Source organism: Eurosta solidaginis, chromosome 4 (assembly GCF_040869045.1).
Source record: "Eurosta solidaginis isolate ZX-2024a chromosome 4, ASM4086904v1, whole genome shotgun sequence".
Lineage (NCBI taxonomy): Eukaryota > Metazoa > Arthropoda > Insecta > Diptera > Tephritidae > Eurosta > Eurosta solidaginis.
In genome coordinates, this window is record NC_090322.1 from 158,322,445 (window position 1) to 158,344,571 (window position 22,127).

Genomic DNA, 22,127 nt, shown 5'->3' on the forward strand with positions numbered 1-22,127 from the left:
CGTAGGCAAAAATAATAAGTTAAATCTTAGCGAAAAATAGTTTTGTACCAATCGTATTTATATTGTTCTGTTATATCTTTATTTTAAAATAAACAGTAGGGATATCCCCATATCTGAAAGAAAACTGCATTATTACCCGCTCAAGGTCATTGGTGTTAGCCTCTGTATCCTTTTTGCTTCTTTTAAACGAAAATTAGTTCAGAATAGAACCGTATGTATATGTATTATTGCGCAGCCTTGTAACACTATTAAGCACACAAAACAAACAACAATAGCATTTTAAGTGTACAGCGGGGTATGTAATGTTCGGTTTCACCCGAACTTGGACTTCCTTAAATGTTTTTTGTTTTATTTCTGTTTGTAGTACTTTTTGTGCCTCTGTTAATTTATTAAGGTTTTCCCATGTTCTATATGTTTCGTATCTTCTTCGTGCATTGTCTCTAATTATTTGTTCCACCATTTTTTTGGTACATCTTTATTTTTTCCGGTATTTTTGTTTATTATGTCCTTGTATGTGTTGTTTGTGTCTAGTAATAGTCTAGAGATTATGATTTTTCTTGAGTAGGTATTTTTAAATTCTGTTTTATGTTGTTCAATTAGGATTGGTAGATGGTTGCTGTTAGTGATCTTTATAGGAAGAACGCACCATTTGCTATTGCTACTCTCTATGTTTGTGAAAGTGATGTCTGGTTGTGTAGATACTGTCAAGGTTTTATAAGTTGCTTGTCCATTATTCATACAAAGAAAATTTAAATCCGTTGAAATTCCTTTTGAGGTATTGCCTTTTGTGTTCGTCGTTATGCTGCCCCATAACACGTTTTGGCAGTTGAAATGGCCACCAATTATTGTTCTAAATTTACGCCCCGATTCTGAGCGTTACCGGTAAAATAGTACCCAGAATATTATGTAACCGAATATCGTTACCAGTTCTTTTATCCGCAATTCTGGCCCAAGTGGTAACGCTGCCATCACCGAAGAACTCACCAGCGTCTGTGGAGAAATTTGAAAGCTAGTTGTCATCGCTTTCACGGGCCACTTCGGTCCAAAAATGATCCCTTCTAACCCCATTTGGTCCAGTGGTTTCTTTTCTTCAATTTTGGTCCTTTTTAGGCGGTAGCCACGATCGGTACTTTTCTTTCTTTTTCACTCAGGTAAAAATTCACAATATTGCCCAAAAATTCGCCACACTTTCGTTAGCTCCCACGTAATTTTGAATTTACTTCAATGGAACTCTCACCATAAAAAATTGCTCAGTCAATAAAGTGTACCAGAACAATAACATTTCACCTAGGATATGATTTATTACAGGCATTAAAAAGAAAAGTGTTGGCAAACACATTGTCGTTAATTGTTGATGAAATAACCGCCTAATCAAAAAAACTCTCGTTTCATAATAATATTAATAACCGCCAGATATTTCGATCGGTTATCAAACACTATGTAAAATATATGAAAATAAAAATTGCTTCTCGCCTAGCATAGCTTATAGCGAGCACTCTGCCGTGAGCCTAACACTTTCAAAACTTAAAAAAAGAAATTCTATGCATTACTTCTCGTTTCGCACGTTGATATTTAAATCTTTCTCACCCAGCTCAATGAGTTCAAGGAATTCCAGTACTATTGTGGTGTTAAGCCACGCAAGGTAATTCAAAACTAAGTATCATGGCACAAGAAATATTTTAACTCGAAGACAGAAGGAAGCAAATACAAAAGGGATTTGATTTCGGAAGAAATGTTTTGTATAAAATTATTCCCGTAGGTGCTAGCAGAACCCCTGAGGCCTGGGATCAAAACTCACACTTACTGAATCTAGCCTCTGATATGAAGTTTAAACGTTAAGGGAAAAAGTGAGCATCTATAAAAATAGCACTAACAAAATTGCCTAGTTTTATTTATGATTTACTGAGTTTTCAACATATATAATTCGGCAACACCAGAACGCAAATTTTGAACCGTTTCTTACTAAAACCTAACTGCACTATACATTTTATTTCATTGCAATGAACAGCAATAGCTTTGTAACCAAGAACCAAGAGCTTTGTGACCAAAACTAAGTTCACAACGTTTGGTTGGTGAAAGACATAGACTTATCCTATGTCAAAATATAGTACCATTTTTGGTTGCATGCACATATATTTGTTTGTTCAGCTTGAATTAAAAGGAAGTCTTCACTATGTTTAGTAAAATTTTACATGGAAACATCCTAAAATTTTGTATTTTATACTAATAAAATAAAACAAAAATTTGGTCCTTTTTTCGATGAATTTTGTCCACAAATGAAAACATGGTGTGGCAACCGTGTTCGCTTTACCGAAAATGTCTTACTTGTAGATACGAGGTTAACGAATAAACGGGACGATGCGTATATGCATATTATGCATGATAAGTTTCTACATAGGTATATTGTAATTTATTCTGTGAAAGTACATAATGTAAACAAATATGTATAGCGAGAGGCAACACTTTTTTATACTCAGTTGAGCAGAGCTGACAGAGTATATTAACTTTGATTGGATAACGGTTGGTTGTACAGGTATAAAGGAATCGAGATAGCTATAGACTACCATATATCAAAATCATCAGGATCGAAAAAAAATTTGATTGAGCCATGTCCGTTAACACGATAACTTGAGTAAATTTTGAGGTATCTTGATGAAATTTGGTATGTAGGTTCCTGAGAACTCATCTCAGATCGATATTTAAAATGAACGATATCGGACTATAACCACGCCCACTTTTTCGATATCGAAAATTTCGAAAAACCGAAAAAGTGCAATAATTAATTACCAAAGACAGATAAAGCGATGAAGCTTGGTAGGTGAGTTGAACTTATGACACAGAATAGAAAATTAGTAAAATTTTGGACAATGGGCGTGGCACCGCCCACTTTTAAAGGAAGGTAATTTAAAATTTTGCAAGCTGTAATTTGGCAGTCGTTGAAGATATCATGATGAAATTTGGCAGGAACGTTACTATTACTATATGTACGCTTAATAAAAATTAACAAAATCGGAGAAGGACCACGCTCACTTAAAAAAAAAAGATATTTTTTAAGTCAAATTTTAACAAAAAATTTAATATCTTTACAATATATAAGTAAATTATGTCAACATTCAACTCCAGTAATGATATGTTGCAACAAAATACAAAAATAAAAGAAAATTTCAAAATCGGCCTGGCTCCGCCCTTTTTCATTTAATTTGTCTAGGATATTTTTAATGCCATAAGTCGACAAAAATTTACCAATCCCTTTGAAATTTGGTAGGGGCATAGATTTTATGACGCTAACTGTTTTCTGTGAAAATGGGCGAAATCGGTTGAAGCCACGGCCAGGTTTTATACACAGTCGTTCGTCTGTCCTTCCGCGTGGCCGTTAACACGATAGCTTGATCAAAAATCGACATATCTTTACTGAACTTAGTTCACGTACTTATCTGAACTCACTTTATCTTGGTATAAAAAATGAACGAAATCCGACTATGACCACGCCTACTTTTTCGATATCGAAAGTTACGAAAAATGAAAAAAATGCCATAATTCTATACCAAATACGAAAAAAGGGATGAAACATGGTAATTGGATTGGTTTATTGACGCGAAATATAACTTTAGAAAAAACTCTGTAAAATGGTTGTGACACCTACCATATTAAGTAGAAGAAAATGAAAAAGTTCTGCAGGGCTAAATAAAAAACCCTTGAAATCTTGGCAGGTATTTCATATATAAATAAATTAGCGGTATCCAACAGATGATGTTCTGAGTCACCCGGGTCCACATTTTGGTCGATATCTGGAAAACGCCTTCACATGTACAACTACCACCACTCCCTTTTAAAACTCTCATTAATACCTTTAATTTGATACTAATATCGTACAAACAGGTTCTAGAGTCACCCCTGGTCCACCTTTATGGCGATATATCGAAAAGGCGTCCACCTATAGAACTAAGCCCTCGCCCTTTTAAAACACTCATTAACACCTTTCATTTGATACCCATATCGTACAAACAAAGTCTAGAGTCACCCCTGGTCCACCTTTATTGCGATACCTCGAAAAGGCGGCCACCTATAGAACTAAGGCCCACTCCCTTTTAAAATACTCATTAACACCTTTCGTTTGATACCCATATTGTACAAACGTATTCTAGAGTCACCCCTGGTCCACCTTTATGGCGATATCTCAAAAAGGCGACCACCTATAGAACAAAGGCCCACTTCCTTTTAAAAATACTCATTAAAACCTTTTATTTGATACCCATATCGTACAAACAAAGTCTAGAGTCACCTCTGGTCCACCTTTATTGCGGTACCTCGAAAAGGCGTTCACCTATAGAACTAAAGCCCACTCCCTTTTAAAATACTCATTAACACCTTTCGTTTGATACCCATATTGTACAAACGCATTCTAGAGTCACCCCTGGTCCACCTTTATGGCGATATTTCGAAACGGAGTCCACCTGTAGAACTAAAGCCCACTCGCTTTTAAAATACTCATTAACACCTTTCGTTTGATACCCATATTGTAAAAACGCATTCTAGAGTCACCCCTGGTCCACCTTTATGGCGATATTTCGAAACGGCGTCCACCTATAGAACTAAAGCCCACTAGCTTTTAAAATACTTATTAACACCTTTCGTTTGATACCCATATTGTACAAACGCATTCTAGAGTCACCCCTGGTCCACCTTTATGGCGATATTTCGAAACGGCGTCCACCTATAGAACTAAAGCCCACTCCCTTTTAAAATACTCATTAACACCTTTCGTTTGATACCCATATTGTACAAACGCATTCTAGAGTCACCCCTGGTCCACCTTTATGGCGATATCTCGAAAGGGCGCCCACCTATGGAACTAAGGATCACTCCCTTTTAAAATACTCATTAACACCTTTCGTTTGATACCCATATTGTACAAACGCATTCTAGAGTCACCCCTGGTCCACCTTTATGGCGATATCTCGAAAGGGCGTCCACCTATGGAACTAAGGATCACTCCCTTTTAAAATACTCATTAGCACCTTTCATTTGATACCCATATCGTACAAACAAATTCTAGAGTCAACTCTGATCCACCTTTATGGCGATATCCCTAAATGGCATCCACCTATAGAACTATGGCACACTCCCTCATAAAATACTCTTTAATGCCTTTCATTTGATACACATGTCATACAAATACATTCCAGGGTTTCCCTCGGTTCATTTTCCTACATGGTTATTTTCCCTTATGTTGTCACCATAGCTCTTAACTGAGTATGTAATGTTCGGTTACACCCGAACTTAACCTTCCTTACTTGTTTATACTCAGTTGAGCAGAGCTCACAGAGTATATTAACTTTGATTGGATAACGGTTGGTTGTACAGGTATAAAGGAATCGAGATAGATATAGACTTCCATATATCAAAATCATCAGGATCGAAAAAAAATTTGATTGAGCCATGTCCGTCCGTCCGTCTGTCCGTCCGCCCGTTAACACGATAACTTGAGTAAATTTTAAGGTATCTTAATGAAATTTGGTATGTGGGTTCCTGAGCTCTCATCTCAGATCGCGATTTAAAATGAACGAAATCGGACCATAACCACGCCCACTTTTTCGATATCGAAAATTTCTAAAAACCGAAAAAGTGCTATAATTCATTACCAAAGACGGCTAAAGCGACGAAACTTGGTAGGTGGATTGAATTTAGGACGCAGAAGAGAAAATTAGTAAAATTTTGGACATCGGGCGTGGCACCGCCCACTTTTAAAAGAAGGTAATTTAAAAGTTTTGCAAGCTGTAATTTGGCAGTCGTTGAAGATATCATTATGAAATTTGGCAGGAACGTTACTCCTATTACTATATCTATGCTTAATAAAAATTATCAAAATCGGGGAACGACCACGCTCACTTAAAAAAAAAAATATTTTTTAAGTCAAATTTTAACAAAAAATTGTATATCTTTACAGTATATAAGTAAATTATGTCAACATTCCACTCCACTAATGATATGGTACAACAAAATGCAAAAATAAAAGAAAATTTCAAAATGGGCGTGGCTCCGCCCTTTTTCATTTAATTTGTTTAGGATACTTTTAAGGCCATAAGTCGAACAAAAATTTACCGATCCTTGTGAAATTTGGTAGGGGCTTCGTTTCTGGGACGATAACTTATTCCTGTGAAAAAGGGCGAAATCGGTGGAAGCCACGCCCAGTTTTTATACACAGTCGACCGTCTGTCCTTCCGCTCGGCCGTTAACACGATAACTTGAGCAAAAATCGATATATCTTTACTAAACTCAGTTCACGTACTTATCTGAACTGACTTTGTATTGGTATAAAAAATGGCCGAAATCCGACTATGTCCACGCCCACTTTTTCGATATCGAAAATTACCAAAAACGAAAAAAATGCCATAATTCTATACCAAATACGAAAAAAGGGATGAAACATGGTAATTTGATTGGTTTATTGATGCAAAATATAACTTTAGAAAAAAACTTTGTAAAATGGGTGTGACACCTACCATATTAAGTAGAATGAAATGAAAAAGTTCTGCATGGCGAAATAAAAAAACCTTGAAATCTTGGCAAGAATTCCAGAAGAATACTGTTCGTGGTATTATATATATAAATAAATTAGCGGTATCAAACAGATGGTGTTCTTGGTCACCCTGGTCCACATTTTGGGCAATATCTGGAAAATGCCTACACATATACAACTACCACCACTCCCTTTTAAAAGCCTCCTTAATACCTTTAATTTGATACCCATATCGTACAAACTCATTCTAGAGTCACCACTGGTCCACCTTTATGGCAATATCTCGAAACGGCGTCCACCTATGGAACTAAGGATCACCCCCTTTTAAAATACTGATTAACACCTTTCATTTCATGCCCATATCGTACAAAGAAATTCTAGAGTCACCCTGGTCCACCTTTATGCCGATATCTCGAAAAGGCGACCACCTATACAACTATCACCACTCCCTTTTAATACCTTTAATTTGATACTCATGTCGTACAAACACATTCTAGAGTCACCCCTGGTCCACCTTTATGCCGATATCTCGAAAAGGCGACTACCTATACAACTACCACCACTCCCCATTTCATGCCCATACCGTACAAAGAAATTCTAGAGTCACCCCTGTTCCACCTTTATGGCGATATCTCGAAAAGGCGTCCACCTATAGAACTAAGGCCCGCTCCCTTTTAAAATACTCACTAACACCTTTCGTTTGATATCCATATTGTACAAACGCATTCTAGAGTCACCCCTGGTCCACCTTTATGCCGATATTTCGAAAAGGCGACCATCTATACAACTACCACCACTCCCTTTTAAAACCCTCATTAATACCTTTAATTTGATACCCATATCGTACAAACACATTCTAGAGTCACCCCTGGTCCACCTTAATGCCGATATCTAGAAAAGACGACCACCTATACAATTACCACTACTCCCTTTTAAAACCTTCATTAGTACCTTTAATTTGATACCCATATCGTACAAACATATTCTAGAGTCACCCCTGGTCCACCTTTATGGCGCTATCTCGATAAGGCGTCCACCTATAGAACTAAGCCCCACGCCCTTTTAAAATACTCATTAACACCTTTCGTTTGATACCCATATTGTACAAACGCATTCTAGGGTCATCCCTGGTCCACCTTTGTGGCGATATCTCGAAACGGCGTCCACCTATGGAACTAAGGATCCCTCCCTTTTAAAATACTCATTAACACCTTTCATTTGATACCCAAATCATACAAACAAATTCTAGAGTCAACCCTTATCCACTTTTATGGCGATATCCCTAAACGGCGACCACATATACAACTACCACCACTCCCTTTTAATACCTTTAATTTGATACTCATATCGTACAAACACATTCTAGAGTCACCCCTGGTCCACCTTTATGCCGATATCTCGAAAAGGCGACTACCTATACAACTACCACCACTCCCTTTTAAAACCCTCATTAATACCTTTAATTTGATACCCATATCGTACAAACACATTCTAGAGTCACCCCTGGTCCACCTTTATGGCGATATCTCGAAAAGGCGTCCACCTATAGAACTAAACCCCACGCCATTTTAAAATACTCATTAGCACCTTTCGTTTGATACCCATATTGTACAAACGCATTTTAGAGTCACCCCTGGTCCACCTTAATGCCGATATCTCGAAAAGGCGACTACCTATACAACTACCACCACTCCCTTTTAAAACCTTCATTAATACCTTTAATTTGATACCCATATCGTACAAACATATTCTAGAGTCACCCCTGGTCCACCTTTATGGCGATATCTCGAAAAGGCGTCCACCTATAGAACTAAACCCCACGCCATTTTAAAATACTCATTAGCACCTTTCGTTTGATACCCATATTGTACAAACGCATTTTAGAGTCACCCCTGGTCCACCTTAATGCCGATATCTCGAAAAGACGACCACCTATACAACTACCACCACTCCCTTGTAAAACCCTCATTAATACCTTTAATTTGATAACCATATCGTACAAACACATTCTAGAGTCACCCCTGGTCCACCTTTATGGCGCTATCTCGAAAAGGCGTCCACCTATAGAACTAAACCCCACGCCCTTTTGAAATACTCATTAACACCTTTCGTTTAATACCCATATTGTACAAACGCTTTCTAGGGTCACCCCTGGTCCACATTTATGGCGATATCTCGAAACGGCGTCCACCTATGGAACTAAGGATCACTCCCTTTTAAAATACTCATTAACACCTTTCATTTGATACCCATATCATACAAAGAAATTCTAGAGTCAACCCTGATCCACTTTTATGGCGATATCCCTAAATGGCGTCCACCTATAGAACTATGGCCCACTCCCTCATAAAATACTCTTTAAATTCATTTGATACACATGTCATACAAACACATTCCAGGGTTACCCTCGGTTCATTTTCCCTTATGTTGTCACCATAGCTCTCAACTGAGTATGTAATGTTCGGTTACACCCGAACTTAGCCTTCCTTACTTGTTACTATTATTTTTACTTATTTGCGCTAACAATTCTTTATTTTTCAGTTTTGCTTTTTCTAAACAACAGCTGTTGTGTGGTTATTTTGATGTAACCACCTACTTTTGTGGGTAAAAAATTATCCGGCTAATTTCGCGGGTAGAATACCAAAAGGGTGGAAAAGTTGCCACATGATTTCGTTACCGTGGTGAAAAATGTTGTTACCACACTAGAAACGGGGCATTAAGGTTTCTTGCTAATACAATTATTTTTTCCATTTCAGTTTTGAATTCGGTGTTTGGCATGTTTGGTGGACAATATATGCTAAATATATTTATGTTATTTTTTAAGGTTAAGTGTTGTAATTCCGATAACTTCTGCTTGACTGTTTGATTTTATTAGGGAAAATTTTTATGTGTTTCGCTATATATATACCCATTCCACCTTACGCATTATCGTGATATTTCCCTACAAAATTGATTTTTTTTTGGACTGGTGCTATTATTATCTTTAATCCAAATTTCGGTAAGTATTGCTACTTCAATTTGAATTTTTAGTAGCGTTATTTCTAGTAGTTCTTTGTCGTTTTCTTTTTTTAAACTTTGTATATTAAACTGTAGTATTTTCATGCCGGTCTTGCTTTGATAGTTATATTTTTTTTTGTTTTCATCAATATAGTCTGTTGACCACTGTGATAAAAATTCCGTTATACCCTGCGCTGTAGAGGTGGACAACTATCGACGATAGCATCGATATATCGATAGTTTTTACCTATCGATGGTACTATCGATATTTTATGACTATCGTTACTATCGTCTAAAGTACTGTAGTGGAGGAATTGTAAGTTTATATATAATATAAAAACGCATTGATAACTCATGTTATACCGGCATGTTCGTAGCAATTATTTTCATTTTTTCAAATGAGCGCAAATTTCAGAAGCGACAGAAGTGTGTAAAACACGCGTATAAATTGGAACGAGTTTTCGTGTTGTTATACTCTTATAAATTTAATGTTATATGGAAGTTCACGATTCTTTATATAAATCGTCAACTTTCACACATTCTGAAATGGATAGCGTGTTCCACAAAAATAAAGTAAAGATGTCTACTATTTGGAATAATTTTTCCAAATCGAATAAAAATAAACCCACGGCGATTTGTTGGATTGAAAAAAGGAGTTTAAATCAAGCGACAACACAAGCAATTGTGGGATCATCTCCACGTTGCGCTTTGTACTCGACCTCAAAAGAGAAATATGATGGCGAAAAAGAAGCTTCTGCCTCAAAAGCTGGACTGTCTTCTTTAACAAGTGTGCTCATATACGTCCAAAAAATATGTTGTAAAAATTTAGAAAAGCCGTCGACTGCTAATACGTGTCCAAAAATATCGGGATGGGTATCAAACGACACGTCTTGACACCAAGATGTAAGCTCTGTGTGGAGATATTTTTATAGTTCAATTTAACAGTTTTCATGTGGTTGTTGTACATAGAAAGAAAATTGGTGTAGAAAAAGGTTTTGCACGTATTTAATTTAAATCCCAAAAAGGTGTTGGACCGGCAAGACAGATGTTCTGCGCAAAAATACTATGGATCCTTTCCCCCGGTTTCGTAGTTTTTCCGCTTTCGGAGTATTGATACTGAGGTATTTTGCTCAGATGCAATTTGATCTTTGATTTGTTTGTCCAACCTAGTGTAATTTTTTCTAAGCTCGGAGAGAAACCGCTAATGCAGGAAGTGATCTGGATCCCATCCCCGGTTTCGGAGGGGTGCATGGGTATTCTTCGGTTTTGGAAAGATGATACTGCTTTCTCTGAAGGTATCGTCGACTAGAACAGGAACCTTAATTTTCCAAACTTCTCCAAAATCTTTACACACCTGCAATGACTTGAATTTCATATTTAAAACAATTAATACGTATGTATATTTGTGTTCACACAACTATACGCCATTTTTTCAAGTTTTTTTGCAACCACCGAATTGCGTTGCGCCAATCTTTTTCAATATAAACACCTATTTCTACAGGTAACTCGAAACTTTTGAATTGTTTTGAAAATTAGAATTCTTGTTTTAGTCGACGATAACTACAAAAATAACAGCATCAATTCCCAAATATCTTCACTTTTGTCTTTTTGTAAAACTAAGGTGTGCTCCATAAGAGATTCTCTGCCGCTCGATAGTATCAATATATCGATAGTGCTCTTCGATACTATCGGCGTATATCGATAGTCCATACTATCGATAGTTTTACACCTCTACTGCGCTGTTGATTTAGTTCCCTCGTCCTGGAATGGATGGTGGATGTGTTATTTTTCGTGTGCTCTGTATGCTCTTCCTGAACAGTTTTCCTCCACATTTCCATCGTTTTTTGTGCGTTTTGGACTTCCCTTTCTCTATTTAGATTTTGTTTGATCACTTTTGCTAGTGGGTAGTGGTTGTGTAAATGTTTCACCGCTTCGGCTGAATTGTTAAGAGTTATTTTGCTTCAATATTGGAGGAGTTCAGGGAAATTTTCGTCTTCCTTCAGGATATCGAATCTGTTTCCAAATATGCTCGATTATTTGGATCTGGATTCTCTTAATGAGAGGTTTTCCAGAGTCATTATTTTTTTGATCGAATATGCTTTTACCCTTGCTGGGCATTTTTTAAATGTGGCACAGTGTTTGCCGTCACAGTTCGTACATTTGAGTTGTGTGCAATTGTGATCTTTTTTGTTTCCTCACTACACTGCGAGCAAATTGTGGTTGAGCTTTTGCAATGGTGAGCGAAATTATTGTATTTAAAGCACCGGTCACAATGTGCGAAAGAAATGAAGTGTTTTACTTGAATTTTAGTGTGTTCGATTGAAATCTCTTTAGGTATTTCTAGTCCTTCAAAAATTAGTTTGACTCTTTTCGTGCTTATTCTTTCTTCTTTCTCTTTGGCTTCTGTTCTTGTGACTCTTTTATTATTTTTATAGGCGAAATGATGTCTCGAAGAAGTTCTTCTTCCGTTATCTTCGTTGGTATGTCCAAGATTATACCCATCTTGGATATAAAATGGGGTAGAATTAGGGGTTGGTATTCGAGTATTAATAAACGCATATCATTGTTAAATTTGTTCGCTGTATCGGCGTTTGTGAAGGTTATTTTGCATCGGCCATAACCTATTTTACATACATTTTCGATCTCCGTTATACCTATGCTGAGTACAAGTTTGTTAACGCTAATAGCGCTAATGGGTTTTCTTTCGTTATTTCCGCATATTTTGTCCAGGTAGACGATGTAAGGCCCTTTATGATTAGGTGGGAATGTTAATGTTGGCTTACCTTCCGATTATCCTTGTGTTGTCATTGTCTCCATGTTGGACTTTACCTGTTGCTTGTATACCTCTTGAATGTATCCCCCTTCTATTTTCTTCTTCCTTCCCTACTAGTGCTTCTCGAGCGAATTTTGTGGGCTTGGGGCCTATCCTACCCCTCGCCATCTAAATCCATATTTTCTATTTAAAATTAACGTATTTTATTTTATTTATGTTGCAAAATTAAAAAACTTAAATTTTTTTCCGTTGGTGATGGCTAAAATAACGCTTTTTCTTAACTTTTTCCGCAGTCAAATTTCGAACGCGTGTTCTTCACTCGGCGGTCCCGTTAGAATCGCACAGAGAGTTTAAAATTTAATGTCACACCTGTATGGATAATTCATCGAATTAACATGAAGAGAAATGTCAACAACAATATATGTATATACATTAGGGCGGGTCAAATTGTATGGGGAAAAATTGGGGAAAAAACTTCAGGTGCACATCCAGTTTCTGAATATATGGGTCATATTGAGTAATATTTCCCATGGGACCATAGGTCTGAAATGAATTTCGAGCCTCCCTAATTTTGTTAGAAAATTTTATATCCCAATCCGAATTTGACATTTATTTTCATGTATTTGATTTGTGAGAGCCGCTATTCGGATTGGCATAAAAAATTTTCGAGCAATATTAGGCTCGAAATTCATTTCAGAGCTATGGTCCCATGGACAATATTACTCAGTATGACCCATAGATTCAGCAACTGGATGGGCATTTTCAACAATAAATTTGATCCACCCTAATATACATACTCACATCTTTCAACCCATTGCTGGGCTTGCCGGAGAGATGAAGTATAAAGTGTTATACTGCATACATTTTGATGAGTGCTTAATATGAGTTTAAATGGGTATTACGTATAATGGTTATACGTATCATAAATAATTCATTAACAGTTCAAATTATTTAAAATTCAGTGTTCTTAACGTAATTTATACAAAATAAAGGAGTTAGTTGTTGACGACCTAGACCGGCGCTCAAACATGCAGAATGATCACGTCACAATGGGGTCTATTCGAGGTATAAAATCTGTAAATGGAGGACCGACGCAGGGGGTTCATCAATAATGCTGTGGCCGCTGGTTATTAACCAACTGCTTAGGTAGATCGACGGAGGACCAGTCAAAATTACGGCACATGCAGTTACAGTCATATGCGACAGATGCCTAACAACAATCAGCTCTCTGATTAATCAGGCACCTCGGGATATTCATGTCTGGGCATCGCCAATGGGGCAAAAACCGATCTAGTATTATTTGCTTGGAATTATAAGGTCCCTAATTAGACTAAGCCTTAGCTTGGAGGCGTAACCATCTTATATCGGAAAACGGAATATGTAGTCCCTTGTCTGAGCTTCTAAAGAGATCTTGGGCCGCAATTGAGCCGGAGAGTTGTGACCAGGGTACAAAAAGCATACTATACGCGTGTATACTGGCGGTTCTTAATTAACGGAATTGTCGGGTCTGATGTTTACTGTGTAGATCAACAAACAAGTAGGTTCTTCAGGCTGCCAGATTACTACAGCGCCTTTCAGGCGGAAATTGTGGCCATGAAAAAAGCCGCAGAAATTCTGGAGGAAGCGTGTTTAAGCTGAATTCGCGTCAATATACATATATATATTGATGGTAAGGCGGCGATTAAGGCAATAATTTCATACAGTACTTCATCAAGAAGTATTCTGGAATGCAAAGAAGACGTCACACTCCATTTTGTAGAAATAACAAGGAGACAGGAAAGGCGTGGACAGAAGCGCAGCGCTGCAAAATACCTAAGACTATGTGCAGGAGTATTCTAACTTATATAGACCGATAATATCCACGAATTGGTTGGTAAGTTGCCACCAGCTATGCCAAGTTCAAGAACTCAGACCACCTAACTGATGATATCATGTGAGCTCCAGTTGATAACGCAAGCAGAGGCATATGATCGGCAGAAATTATTAGTAGGGCTCTTGTTTAAAACCGATCTTCGAATCTGTCCCTAGTCTTATGCAACCAACTTTTAGGTTAGTGAAAATTGATTATTTTACTCAACAATTATTGGTTATAGACTAATAGATTATTCGAAAAGCCGATTATCAAGAGCTCTACAAATTAGTCAGCTGCTCTGGCTGTATGGCCCAGAGTGACTATTTTTATTTTATTGCAAAGCTCATGTTGTTGTTGTTGTGGTAGCAGTGCTTCGCTCCATCCAACAGGCAAGAACACTGGAAAATTGTCACCAATATCCTCTAACGGAAGTCCAAGGAAACTTGCAGTGGGAGGGCTGTTTGAGGCGTTGGTTCCACATTGCAATTAAAGAGATGGTTGGTGTCATGTGGGGACACATTGGAAGCAGGACATACATTATGTATGTCTGGATTGGTAAGAGTTTAACCTGTTACAGTATCCAGCTCAAAGTTGAGCTAGAAAGACGCCCGTTTCCCTATGGAGAGTGCTTTCCTCTGCTGCAAGTTCAAGGTATTTAACTTTAAGAACTAGTTTCGCTGGGCAACTCCTGGCATAGAGCTCCGACGCCTTTTTGTGGATATCACTGAGGACCTGTTTGTGTTTTTTTTTCTTCATACGGCTGTGTTCTCAGCGCCGCATTTCCTCATAATGCTTGCGGAGATAACTTCTTCAGTCCCTGAGAGGTGTGGCCTCTACAATCAGATGTCTATTGGGATGACCAGGTTTCTGGGTATTCAATAGAAACTGTTTGTTCAGCATTTAATTTCTCTCCCTAATGGGGAGTATTCTTGTCTCATTGTGTTGGCGGTATTCTGGAGACATAAGAAGCGGTTCTGAGAGCAGTGTTTTGGCAGGCTTGTGTTTTTTCCAGTGAGTAACCTTTAGGTTTGACGACCATATCGGGGACGCGTAGCATGCAAGCGGTCGGCCATTTGCTTTGTAAGTGGTATTGGGCGTCTCTTTGTCTTTACCCTAAGAGCTGCCGGCAAGAGACTTGGGGATTTTATTACAGCTCTGGATTTTAGGTGCAATTGCGGTTGCATGCTCGCCAAAGCGTAGATCCTGATCGAACGTTGGGTTGGCTAGGATCTGTTGGCACTACAGTGCAGTAATGGTAGCTCCTGCAGCTGGCGAAGGGAACTTCGATATATAGAGATTGAACAAAAGCGCGGATAGGACACCACCCAGTGGCACCCGTTGTTAAATTATTTGGGTTTAATCTTTATTATGTTGTTTGGGCCAATTTATAAATATTTGGTTTGCTAAAATGAGCATTTGTGGCCATAAATTAAAACAGGGTATATTTGTTTATCCCGACGCGTTTCGACGTTACCTTACGTCTTCTTCTTTGGGGATCTGTTTAATGTTAAGTATATAAAATTAAATACATTAAACTTTATTTTAAGATATCTAACAATAAACATAAAACTGGCACATCACTTAACACTTATTTAGCTACTTACATTAATATTCACATTAATAATTATTTTTTTCCAGGTACTAATATAATTTTGCACAACATTATTAACATATTTACATTAAACTGACATTTGTTTATTTTTTACATTCTCTTGCATCTCTGTATAATAGCTGAGTAGGCGCTGCTTATGTTGTCAAAATCTTCTTTGAAGTTCATCGCGTTTTGTAGTTGTTGTTGAATGCGAATACTTTCCAGCGTCATTCTCGTTTTCTCTCTCCGTTCAATGTCTAAAATTTTAACATTTGAGAAATCCGCTACGTGTCTGCTCTTTGTAAGGTGTTGTGCTAGACCAGTCGACGTTTTTTTGTTTTCTGCATCTTTCTTATGTTCATTAATTCTTATACCTAGTTGCCGTTTTGTTGTACCGATGTAACATTTGTTACATTTTTCGTTTTCGTTGCCATTGCAAGTTATTTTGTAAACAACATCTGTTTGTTCTTCTTTTGTAACTGGGTCTTTTGTTCTAGTGAAAATTTTTTTGAGCGTGTTATTTGGTTTATGCGCGTAATTAATGTTTTTGTTATTTATAGTTTTATGTAATATTTCATTTTCTGTAAGGCCCGGGATGTAATTAACGCCGATATATTTCTTTTTCGTATTATCTTGTTGTGTGTTGTTATCTTTTTGTTGAACTCTGTTCACCGTATTTTGGATGAGTCTATCCGTAAGAGAACTTGGATAGCTATTTTTAAATAGAATTTTCTTTATCTGTTTAATGTTATCCGTCAAGAAATCCTCATTGCTAAGTAATATTACTTTTCTTATTAAATTTGTTGTTGTGTTGATTTTTTGTTTCCATGGATGGTTTGAGTGGTAATTTATGATTCTTCCCGAGGCAATGGATTTTGCGTACCAATTCATGAGTAAATTTTTATTTTTTCTACTCACTTCTACATCTAGGAAGGCTAATTTGTTGTCTTTTTCCGTTTCAATCGTGAATTTTATACTCGTGAGTTGAGAATTTAATGTGTTTAATATTTCTTCCGCGTCCTTAGATTTGATTATTGCGAATACATCATCTACATACTTGTTGATGTATTTGATGTATATGTCCTTTTTCTTCAATTCAGCTATGCTGTCGTCAAGAATTTTGTCTAGTACTATATCCGCTATAGTTGGCGATAGTGGATTTCCCATTGCCATCCCGTAGGTTTGTTGATACAATTTTGAATTGTACATGAAATAATTGTTTTCTCGCAGGCAAAATTCTAGTATAGTTTGGAATTGTTTCTTTGAAATATTTGTATGTCTTTCCAACTGCGTCCATTGTTTCATTATCGTATGTATTGCTATGTGTGTGGGAATGTTTGTAAAAAGTGAAATTACGTCAAATGATATAAGTATTTCGTCTTCGTAAATATTAATATTTTTCAATCTTTCTTTTAATTGGAACGCATTTTTTACATTGTAATCGTCAGATATTAAGTTTTTCAGTATGGCACCGGTATGTTTAGCTAACCTATAGCATGGTACTTTCGTAGATGATGAGATCGGTCGCAGTGGCATGTTATCTTTATGGATTTTTGGTAGACCGTATAATCTGGGCGCGACAGCCGCAGTACATGATAGTTGAAATTTTTCTCTTACATTAATTTTATTTTCTTTGTATAGCTCGTTAACGATGGTATTGTTTTTCCTCATTAGTTGTTGCGTTGGATCCTTCCTAATTATTTTGTAGACTTTCCTGTCGCTTAGTAAGTCTGTCATTTTTTCCTCGTACTCGGTTTTATTCATTAATACCGTTTTGTTACCTTTATCCGCATGAGTCAGTACTATTTTGTCCTTGTGTTGACGTAAAAACTTCTTTGTGTCTTCGAAAATTCTCATAATTAGCTTATCTTTGGGGTTCTGGTTGCTTCGTCTTTGGTAGCTAGTGATTTTTTCAGCTATACTGCTTCTTATTGCGTCCTTACTTTTTTCATCTTCGATCTCATGTAAACCTTGTTCCAGCTGCGCGATAATATGTATTGGAGAAAAATTATCTTTTGTGACCGGTAATGCAAGCTTTGTGCCAAACGAGAGCAATAAGCAGCTTTCTTGAGGTACGTCGATATTCGTTTTGTTAATGAACCAGTCCTCGTTGCATCGTATGCCAAATTTGTCGAAGTTTTTTGTTATTTGTGTTTGGATCTTCTTTAGGTGTGTTCTTTCCGTGGCGTTGATGAAGTATTTTGTGAAATGTTTTTGTTTTTCTACAATATTATCATAGTCGTGTTCAACTAATTTATGTTTTAGTGTATTTGTTACGTATTTTAATTCGTTTTCAATTATTTTAATGTTTATATTAGTTTCCTTAATTTCTAGGTTTAATATTTTTAGTAGAAAACCGGTTTCCAATTTTTGTAGTTGGGTTTTGGTGGACTGGTGTTTAAAGGAGTTTGCTAAGAATCTAATTTTACCTCGTAAGTGTGGTGGTGTGATGCCGTAGCTCTTGCATTTGAGGAGAAATTTAAGCCTTTCTTTTTGTTTCGCAATATTTTTTGATTTTTTGTTAAATTTATTAATATTGTGTAGTATTTCTTCATTGTATTTTGTTTTGATGTGCCGAAAGAAATGTTTCATGTTTATGCAAGATTGTAGTTAAGATGTTTTTGTATCTCGGATTTGCTCACCGATTGTAGAATCTTTATTATGTTGTTTGGGCCAATTTATAAATATTTGGTTTGCTAAAATGAGCATTTGTGGCCATAAATTAAAACAGGGTATATTTGTTTATCCCGACGCGTTTCGACGTTACCTTACGTCTTCTTCTTTGGGGATCTGTTTAATGTTAAGTATATAAAATTAATTACATTAAACTTTATTTTAAGATATCTAACAATAAACATAAAACTGGCGCATCACTTAACACTTATTTAGCTACTTACATTAATATTCACATTAATAATTATTTTTTTCCAGGTACTAATATAATTTTGCACAACATTATTAACATAGTTCCATTAAACTGACATTTGTTTATATTTATCGAAGATGAAAAAAGTAAGGATGCAATAAGAAGCAGTATAGCTGAAAAAATCACTAGCTACCAAAGACGAAGCAACCAGAACCCCAAAGATAAGCTAATTATGAGAATTTTCGAAGACACAAAGAAGTTTTTACGTCAACACAAGGACAAAATAGTACTGACTCAGGCGGATAAAGGTAACAAAACGGTATTAATGAATAAAACCGAGTACGAGGAAAAAATGACAGACTTACTAAGCGACAGGAAAGTCTACAAAATAATTAGGAAGGATCCAACGCAACAACTAATGAGGAAAAACAATACCATCGTTAACGAGCTATACAAAGAAAATAAAATTAATGTAAGAGAAAAATTTCAACTATCATGTACTGCGGCTGTCGCGCCCAGATTATACGGTCTACCAAAAATCCATAAAGATAACATGCCACTGCGACCGATCTCATCATCTACGAAAGTACCATGCTATAGGTTAGCTAAACATACCGGTGCCATACTGAAAAACTTAATATCTGACGATTACAATGTAAAAAATGCGTTCCAATTAAAAGAAAGATTGAAAAATATTAATATTTACGAAGACGAAATACTTATATCATTTGACGTAATTTCACTTTTTACAAACATTCCCACACACATAGCAATACATACGATAATGAAACAATGGACGCAGTTGGAAAGACATACAAATATTTCAAAGAAACAATTCCAAACTATACTAGAATTTTGCCTGCGAGAAAACAATTATTTCATGTACAATTCAAAATTGTATCAACAAACCTACGGGATGGCAATGGGAAATCCACTATCGCCAACTATAGCGGATATAGTACTAGACAAAATTCTTGACGACAGCATAGCTGAATTGAAGAAAAAGGACATATACATCAAATACATCAACAAGTATGTAGATGATGTATTCGCAATAATCAAATCTAAGGACGCGGAAGAAATATTAAACACATTAAATTCTCAACTCACGAGTATAAAATTCACGATTGAAACGGAAAAAGACAACAAATTAGCCTTCCTAGATGTAGAAGTGAGTAGAAAAAATAAAAATTTACTCATGAATTGGTACGCAAAATCCATTGCCTCGGGAAGAATCATAAATTACCACTCAAACCATCCATGGAAACAAAAAATCAACACAACAACAAATTTAATAAGAAAAGTAATATTACTTAGCAATGAGGATTTCTTGACGGATAACATTAAACAGATAAAGAAAATTCTATTTAAAAATAGCTATCCAAGTTCTCTTACGGATAGACTCATCCAAAATACGGTGAACAGAGTTCAACAAAAAGATAACAACACACAACAAGATAATACGAAAAAGAAATATATCGGCGTTAATTACATCCCGGGCCTTACAGAAAATGAAATATTACATTAAACTATAAATAACAAAAACACTAATTACGCGCATAAACCAAATAACACGCTCAAAAAAATTTTCACTAGAACAAAAGACCCAGTTACAAAAGAAGAACAAACAGATGTTGTTTACAAAATAACTTGCAATGGCAACGAAAACGAAAAATGTAACAAATGTTACATCGGTACAACAAAACGGCAACTAGGTATAAGAATTAATGAACATAAGAAAGATGCAGAAAACAAAAAAACGTCGACCGGTCTAGCACAACACCTTACAAAGAGCAAACACGTAGCGGATTTCTCAAATGTTAAAATTTTAGACATTGAACGGAGAGAGAAAACGAGAATGACGCTGGAAAGTATTCGCATTCAACAACAACTACAAAACGCGATGAACTTCAAAGAAGATTTTGACAACATAAGCAGCGCCTACTCAGCTATTATACAGAGATGCAAGAGAATGTAAAAAATAAACAAATGTCAGTTTAATGTAACTATGTTAATAATGTTGTGCAAAATTATATTAGTACCTGGAAAAAAATAATTATTAATGTGAATATTAATGTAAGTAGCTAAATAAGTGTTAAGTGATGTGCCAGTTTTATGTTTATTGTTAGATATCTTAAAATAAAGTTTAATGTATTTAATTTTATATACTTAACATTAAACAGATCCCCAAAGAAGAAGACGTAAGGTAACGTCGAAACGCGTCGGGATAAACAAATATACCCTGTTTTAATTTATGGCCACAAATGCTCATTTTAGCAAACCAAATATTTGGGTTTAAATTAATGAACCTTTGACTGCCGTCCTACACAGCTCACTGTACACACCCCAACAGGTCACTGTAGGGAACGGCACAAAGTCAGATTGATATCATTATTGGTATTATTCATTGTACTCGTCATCCAATGATTATGTCAGCTTCTATACTTGAGACTTCATGCTACTAACCGTAGATCTACGTGAGCTGCTTAGAATAGCTTGCACATGGATTGATCACGTTGCCTGCAGAGTAAAGTTACTTACCTAGAGTATCTAGAAGTACAACTACATCTTGTATACCTAAATAACATCACTAGGATCTTTCTGGAAAAGCACACAACTTTGCTCTTCTCGCAAAATACCTGTGTATATATGCATGTACACATGTGTATGTACATACGTAAGTACATGTCAATTACACATAAGCATCTAACGTCATGTGTAGTGGTATAACTTTTAAAAAGTATCGATACCGGTACTTATATAAAATAATCGGAACAAAGTATCGATGCTAGTACTCATACCCATTAAAAAGTATCGAGTATACTCGATCGAAGTGAATACTTCATGAAAAGCGAAAAAACTTTTTTAAATGAGATCTTTTGTTTTGAATTTAGTAGAAAACAAGGAAGAACGGGAATGTCTTCGGCTGTGCCGAAGACTTCATACCTTTCATGAATGGGGCTGAACAATAATCTTATCCCGCTCGTAATCTCCGAATACTTACTTACTTACTTACTTAATTGGCGCTTAACCGTCTAAACGGTTATGGCCGTCCAACAAGGCGCGCCAGTCGCTCCTTCGCTCCGCCAACTGGCGCCAATTGGTCACACCAAGGGAGTTTAAATCGTTTTCCACCTGGTCCTTCCAACGGAGTGGGGGCCGCCCTCTACCTCTGCTTCCATAGGCGGGTTCCGATAGAAACACTTTCTTGGCCGGAGCATCATCTTTCATTCGCATAACATGGCCTAGCCAGCGCAGCCGCTGCGTTTTAATTCGCTGGACTATGTTGATGTCTGCGTATAGCTCGTACAGCTCATCATTAAATTTTCTTCGGTACTCGCCATCGCCAACGCGTAGAGGTCCATAAATCTTTCGAAGAACTTTTCTCTCGAACACTCCCAAAGCCGCTTCATCTGCTGTTGTCATGGTCCATGCTTCTGCCCCATATAGCAGGACGGGTACGATAAGTGACTTGTAGAGTATGATTTTCGTTCGCCGAGAGAGGACTTTACTTTTCAATTGCCTACC

The 22,127-nt window shown here is 36.6% G+C and overlaps 1 protein-coding gene across 3 annotated transcripts in view; it reads left to right on the top strand.

The window, feature by feature from the left end:
* Nucleotides 1-22,127, top strand: part of LOC137250542 (small G protein signaling modulator 2) — a 198,772-nt gene that overhangs the window by 130,034 nt on the left and 46,611 nt on the right. The window contains exon 1 of one of the 3 annotated variants that reach the window (XM_067783528.1): nucleotides 20,220-20,675. The exons of the other annotated variants lie outside the window; for them this stretch is intronic. The gene's annotated coding sequence lies outside the window, so the exon portion shown is untranslated. Of the gene's footprint in view, nucleotides 1-20,219; nucleotides 20,676-22,127 lie in introns of those variants that run through there. 3 annotated transcript variants of the gene reach the window in all.